Source organism: Apteryx rowi, unplaced genomic scaffold (assembly GCF_003343035.1).
Source record: "Apteryx rowi isolate R43461 unplaced genomic scaffold, aptRow1 scaffold_53, whole genome shotgun sequence".
Lineage (NCBI taxonomy): Eukaryota > Metazoa > Chordata > Aves > Apterygiformes > Apterygidae > Apteryx > Apteryx rowi.
The window spans coordinates 1,609,464-1,617,116 of NW_020450794.1; positions in this window are offsets into that span (position 1 = coordinate 1,609,464).

Consider the following 7,653-nt stretch of genomic DNA (forward strand, 5'->3'; position numbering starts at 1 on the left):
GGATTGAGTCCTCAAGCCACAAATTGAGTCCTGCTGCTCGGGGGTTCAGACTCAGTCGGAGGAGCGTTGTTTCATGGATGACACAGCCTTCCCCTGACGTGCTCAGAGATTTCTGGCACCATATTCCATAGAAAATACCAGCCTCCCCCAGATTTTGTCCATGGGCTGACCCTGGTTTTCGTCTGCACCATCTCTTCCATCATTAAGGTTTCTTGTGCTTATTTCTTAAATACCACTGAGATTTCCTACAGATCAGCTGTAGCTCTCAAAGCACTTCGCAGATGACATCGGTGTCAGCTTTAACCCATGAAGGAGCTGTGGTTCAGACATGTCTCAAGTTCGCTCAGCAGGCAGGGGCGAGGAACATGACCCGAGTATCCAAATCCCTGGCTCGTGCCTCAGTCTGCTGGCTGCATTCAGCAGCCCTGCAGCATGCTCGGTCTCTGCCCGCAGTTTACTTCACGGTCCAGAGTCCCAGCTGCTACGAACTGCTTTTGTTCTCCTGACCTCAATGGCACTGGCCCCATTTACAGTGCTGGAGGATCGGGCTTTTGTCACCAGAGAAATAGGGTGGGAGGATCTTTTCCAGGGCTGCTTCAAACAGCGGAGCTCCAACGCTGCAGCGTGGCATGGTAAGGCACTCAGAGGCACTCACAGCCAACTCAAACTGCACATTGTCTCTATTCCTCCACGATATTTCTATATTTGGTGTTTCTTTGATGAACGGTATGGCAAGCCTCCCAGAGGCCGCGCATCCCCCTGCCTCAGATGCATGCTTTAAGACTCAGCTTTTTATTGGAATTCATGCAGGAAAAAGCCAGGGCTCTTCTCCTTGTGAAAAAACATCCTTGAAAGTGTTGTTTATTGCTTATTCTCCAGGGAGCCACTTGTCTGTCATGCTGATTTCAGGCAAGTCAGAAGGCTGGAGCAGGCATGGATTGGTCATGATTCATACCAAAGTGTGGCTGTTTTGAGCTGTTTTAAATTACTTGCAAGCTGCCAGTCATTGTCCTCTGAGCTGAATAGCACTCCTCTGCAATCCAATCCTGCACGGGAAAGGTTTGCGTCCGCTTCCGCCTTTGAGCAAACAAATGCCAGGATGTCAGCATGAACAGCCAAAGCCCCGCAAAATCTTTCCTCTCCCCCCCTTAGGTTCATGCTGAGAGGATGTCAATAAAAAAGGTGGAATAAATTGGTGATCTAAAGGAGAGATTATTTAATAATTGCAGGGAAACAATACTGATTTTCAGTGGCTGACCCCTGACTCTCTTTGTTAGGAGTTTTGCTGAACAGAAACTAGTTTAATTGACCTATATCATAATGTCAGATCCATCCAAACTTCTACCCAAGATCACTCAGGACTGGCAAAGACTAAGACGGAAGTTTTACTGCTGATTTGATATCTCAGGATTCTTTTAGACTGTGTTTTCCTGCAAGAAGTTTCTCCAGCAAAAAAGAATGATTTAATCCAATCTGTGGATGACAGCACTTTAACAATAATCCCCATATCTACAACATGAAGTAGTGCTTGCTTATGATCAGATTTGAAAATGGCATACTTCTAGTATATAGGAAGTTGGGATGGCCAGTATGTCAGGTAAAAGGAACATTATCCTGGCAAGACTCCATTTTCTTCAAAAATCTCTGCTTTCGTGGTGGGAATATCAAGGTTTTTGTTTGGAACTGGATCTGCCAATAACAGTAGCTGTATGTATTCAGCGTTTTACTATGCCCCAAACTGATGATGTGTCGTTTTCTGGACACTGCATGGAGTTTCCGGCACTTCAATTTGTAGCTCCTTTCTACCTTGAATGCTCTCACGCTGCAAGCCAGGAAGTTAATACTCTGTGATGAAACCTGAAGCCTGGATGCGCACCATATGCTCTTGTGTAGCGTTTGCACCACCTTCAGCATCAAATTTCAGTCTAACAACATAAATGTTTGGGATGGACAAGATGTCAGCAAATGTCCCTGACCTATTTGTTCCCAGAGCAACGTTAGCAATATTCATAGAAGATTGTAGTGGAAAGGAAAACGGGTCATGATCACTTTGCCACCTCTTGGCCAGTAGTAGGGCATCATCTCTGGGGAGGATCTATCTCTGGGGAGGATCTATCTGCATTTGGAATATTATTCCATGTATAAAGCTGGGTCTCAAACAGCCAAACAGTTAATATTATATGCAAGCCCTTAGTTCACCTACCTGTCTTTCAACATTAGATTATCATCAAAGCAGGAAGGAGTTGACACAAGCCTTCTTTCCTTCTGTTGGCTACCTTAAACCTTATTCCTTCCCTGTGACAAAATTGCTCCAGCACTGATCTATAAAATATCTTTGTCGCATGCCAACAGCACCATGTTCCTTGTTCCTTAAGGCAAATTTGGCTGGCAAACTTCCTCACATGCACTTCTGGGCAGGAGCTGTCTCTGTACAGAGCATGGTATTGCCAAGGACTCTGGCCACTGCACAGGCTCACTCTGTCTAACCTCTCCTGAGAGGTATTTGCAGGGCAGCTGTCAGCCCGATCACCACTGTTAGCAGCCAGATGGTTCTGGTGATGTGATCATGAGTTTTGTTACCAGCCTTGACATTAGCATCAGGAATCCTTCAGAGGAGACATCTTATTTGGGCAAAATGAGAGGTTACACTTTCTGCCAGTTCATATTATCAAAATTCCTTTCAGAAAGTCTAGGAAAAGGCATCTACATCCTGCAGAATCCTAGCATGTGATGTCTTCTAGAGGTTAAATAAATCCCTCCAGCAAGGCACTCTTGTTCCATGGGCAATGTTGCCAGCTCTCTTGATGTTTACAATAAAGTACTGTAATCATTCTGGTGTTCTCTGAACTCCCCAGCAAGGGGAGATGTACAAGTGTGTGAAAAGTCACAGGGCTCCTAGGGCAAAAAGGAATTGCAAGAGATACCTCCTCCATCTGCTCCCCCAAGGCAGAATCAGCTCTGCCTGTGTCATTCCCTGCGCATCTAACCTCACCTGAAGAGCCTCCAATGATAATGATGTCCCAGTCTCATCAGGCAACGCTGCCATTAGAGTACTAGGTTTAACCTAGATTTTCCTTGCTGTTATTGAAGACCATCCTTTCTGTAGATGCATCACTATTTGCTCTGGACTTTGTAGCAGCCTTTATGGACCTCTAAATACACCAATACATCACCCTCAGCCTTCTATTCTGTAGGAAGATGACCTTCTCTTCTGGTAGAAAACAACCTTTTCTTTCCTCAGAGATCGGCCTTTCCACATCTTGGATCGTTCCCCTTTTTCTCCTCTCTTTAGGCCACATCTGTTTGAAGCTCGGCACTAAACCCGACCCAAAACTCCAGTGCAGGCCTGGCAGAGACAATGCAAACCTAATATGATAGTCCAGGCTGTGTTCCTGTTGACACATCCCGGTATGTTATCTGCCTTTTTCACAATGCAGGACGTTTGGCACCTGCTGAGCTTCTGATTTGCCGCAACTTCCTGCTCCTTAATCCAATGTTTCCCATCAGTATTTGTGCAGTTAATTATTCTCACCCACCCTAATTCTTTGCAGGCTCTGTTTTCCAGACCCTCTCTCAGTTTTTCCAATGTAGCTATGAATTTCAGGTCTGCCTGTCTACATGTTTCCAGAGCTTCTCCTCCAGGTGGGACCTTCAGATTTTCTCTGTTCCAACATTTGCATGACTAATGAAATACTTACAGTCCTGGACCTACACTAGGCCCCTGGGGAATCCAGTCTTCCAGCTGGACAGTTACACTAATAATGTCTGAATAGCAGCTTCACTTCAGCCATGTTTCTTTAGCTTGTTTATAAAGTCATGAGAAGGCTCATCAAAAGCCTACAAAACTTCCCTCACTCATACTTTTAGATTATTATAGCTATAAATATGCTATTACTAAGTCTTTACTTTAAAAAAAGAACAATTTTTTTATTTTTTTTTTCTTTCTGATTTTGGAGAAGAACTGGAAAATATGACTTTAGGGAAGAAAAAGGTCAGCAAGTAGGAGTTGCATTTCTCCTTTCTGGCCACACGATGTACCCATCACTCCACGGACAGCTTGGCAGGACAGTCAACAAATAGTCACAAAGGCAGGTGTCTGCTTTCCAGTTTTCCTTTTTCCCCCAAAGCATCTTCTTACCTCTATTCAGGCCAAGCCAGCACTGTCATCCATTCAAAACCACCCAGACAGCTGCAGGTCAGGGCTAGGTGTTGTGGCACAGATGAGGATGAATGGAAGGGAATTGGTGTGGCCCAAACCTCGCCTTTCCTCTTGCTGGATGAAGGCTACGTGCTTCTGTGAAATAAAAAGGGGCCAGCTGGTCAGGAGGTGGTGGCAGTTTCAATCTATGTGAGTTATAACAGGCAATGAATAATTGGGAAAATTATAATTTTTAAACGTGAGATTTTGCTATAACTTTCAGTGGGGAACATGGGGAACTTTTAAACGCTAATAATTTTTAACTTTTTATCTTTAATTGCTAGGATGTATCAGCCCTCTGTCATTTGCTGGTTGCCTTGAGCAGAACTTAGACACTCTTTGAAACCGGAGCGGCATTCTGCAGGAACCAGCATAGAGACTTGTAAAAGAAATATTAGGATTGGTATGAATGAAAAAGTGTGTATGCGAGCATCAGAAGAAATAGCAGAACAAAGGTTAAAAGAATGGCTTGTATTGATAACAAAGGATGCCATTCCCAGCAAAAAAAATTGGGGAATGTGTTGTCTTTGTCAAGCCCGGAAGGCCTGCACACTGATAAGACTGTAGCACAGACAACTCATTCGTGGAGGACTGTTCTCTGATAATAGGAGGATGGCAGCGGGGTTGCGGCGTATCACGTATCCCATTCCTTCTCCTGGTAGCCTACCAGGAAGACAGACTGTACCAAAGGACCACTAGGCAACAGCTGTTGATTCCTAAAGTTTATTAAAGATCTGGCAAAAAAATAGTTCATAATCACCAGCCAAGAGGAACGCAGGAGATTTAGTGAGGATTTGACCACCAGCATCCCTGGTCCTATGTGTAGCACACAAGCAACCCAGGCCAGACCACTTGAACACATACATTTTGTTGCTTGTGAGTGAGCGAGTGAATGAAATCTATGAGAGTGTGAGTGGGCAAAATCAACTTACTTGGAAATTCTGTAAATAAATATCATATTCCTTTTCTGTAAGATCTTGCACTGAGTTTGGTCGCACTAGTTTCCTACATCAGCAAGAGTGGTACAGCTAAAAGGAAAAAAACCCAGTGCCTTAAGGAAGCTCAGCGAGTAAAATTAGTACAGCTGATTAAAGATGTGCTACCAGGGAAGCAAGGCTTAATCTTAACAACAACTCTGCTGCTGCTGGTTGGGACCTAGTCAGTTGGTGAGATTCAAGTTACAAATGTTCGTGAGCCTCCCTCCAACTCCCGTAGCTGCAGGCACCTCCATCTAATTACACTGCAGTGCACCGTGATGAAGAGAATCCAGATCTGCCTGATTGGGTACATGTTTTTGTGACACAGTAATTACAGTCATTTAGATAGCATTTCTGATCCCTATCCTGCAGAGATGGGGAGCTCTTCTTACACAGGCCTATGGAGTGGCTTTGTGTTGCATCTGTGGTCCTACATTTCTGAGCCAGTTTGTAGTTTATCTGGTCCCTGACATGTATTTTGACAAGCCCAACTCTTATGATCATGAAGATAACTTCCAAAACGTGAAATAAATTCCAACTGCTACCCTGTCTGCCTGGTCAAAAACTGTAAGTATCCTCCTTAGCATGATGGCTTTACTCTGACATCCAAGAGCAGCAAGTTAGCTGTAAACATGTCAGGCTATTTTTCTGATGATTGCAGCTCACAAGACTCTGAAGAGGCAAAGCGTACTTATACATCCATTTGAATGCTCGTAATGGGAAGATACCAGACATTTGATTTTCAATAAGCTATCAACAATCTACATATCTAAAAGATGACCTAACTATTAGCACAACTACACCACACAACCTGTTTGACCCGAACTGTTCATTTGACAGCAGAACAAAATGGTGTTGTCTTTCAACCTTTAAGCTAACTCATACAGCACTTCTCCATAATTATACCAATCTTAACCAGGACCTAAAAAAAGGACTAATCTGCTCCTTAGCCACTGTTGGATTTAGTCTCCAAATACCATATATTAAGTTACAGCAATTCCAGCTGCTTTTGTTATAAATTTTCTTTTAAATGCTGTTCTTCATGTGAACTAGGCAAATATGTGTAATCTGCCTTTTTAACCCATAACTAGAGCTTTTTAAAAGGAAGATATGGGGAACACTTTCCTCAAAACCTTCCTCCTTTTACAAAAGGATCAAATTTGGAGATTGGAAAGTATATGGCCAGATTGGAAGGTGATGGTAAAAAAAAGAATAAAATCAATGAATTTTAATTAGAACTTCTTCCAACTTTTAACATTTTGTTGAAAATCTCATGAGAAGCTGTATCTAGTTTGGTTGGCGTTAATGTCTAGCAAGCTCTAATAATGTCTGGTGTGAGCCAGCTGGACTCGATCTAGTTCTCATTAAGGACAATGGGATCTTTCCACAGTTTCCACAGATCTCATAAAGCTTCATGTGTTTCAAGTGGCGAGGCACTACAGATCTGACGCTTGATCACCACTTACCTCAGGAAGTTTTGGAAAACCTGCTTGTTTTAGGCAGCAGCTGTCTCTTTATCCAAAGTTGCTGACACTCGAATGGATAGTGACCGAGGTGCAAGAGCGCTTCTCTGTCTGCTCACTGGTCTGGAGTCCCTCCAGGCTGCTCCACGGTGTTTCAACAGGGAAATGAGAAGACAAAGACACAACCTTGGGATCAGATAAACATTTGGAAAACACCACCTTTGTAGTTTCATAAAATTCACATACCAAGACGCAATATCAGTCAGAATTTTTAAGTCATACACGAATAGGTCCTTCAAAGTATACTTCTGTGCAAACACGAAGCAAATATCCTCATAGTCTATCCATAGAGAAGTATTACTATCCCTACAGTAAAGGAAGGAAACGAGAAAAAACAGTTAAAGATTTTTCTTTTTTATTCTTGTGCTTGCATTCTTGGATATTTTGCACCTGTGTTTATTAGTTCTGGAACCAGAACATAATGCTTGAAACTACCAAAATACACACAGATAGTAGTAGATTTTTTTCAGGATTTGTGATACTGTGTTGTGTGTCTCAGGATACAATCTACCCTACAGAGACATATGAGCTTTTAATGGAAGAACAGTATTGAAACTGTTTTGGTAGCTCAATTCTGAAATGAGCACACTGATCAGAATTATTACGTGTCTCAAGTGCAAAAACACCTAGCCAGTTTTGGAGAAGGACTGGTTATCTACGTATAAGGCTTGGAGAAATGCTACCCTGCATAAAACTGCTTCACAGGGATGGGGTAAGTGGAGTAATATGCAGTTAACCAGTGACACTGGCCTGCTGGCAAAGGGCCCAGTTCTGGGAAGGTGGACCCAAATCCTGAGTTGCACCGTTCTCGTTCAGGGGCATTCCCAAAGGTGTCATGGAGAACTCGCTTGCGTGATATCAGAACAGGGCCTGAAATCTTGTTCCAGTAAAATGTCCAGCCACCCAGGCAAGCCTTCATCCAGCTAAAAGGCTAGGTCTTCTCCAAACAAAGATC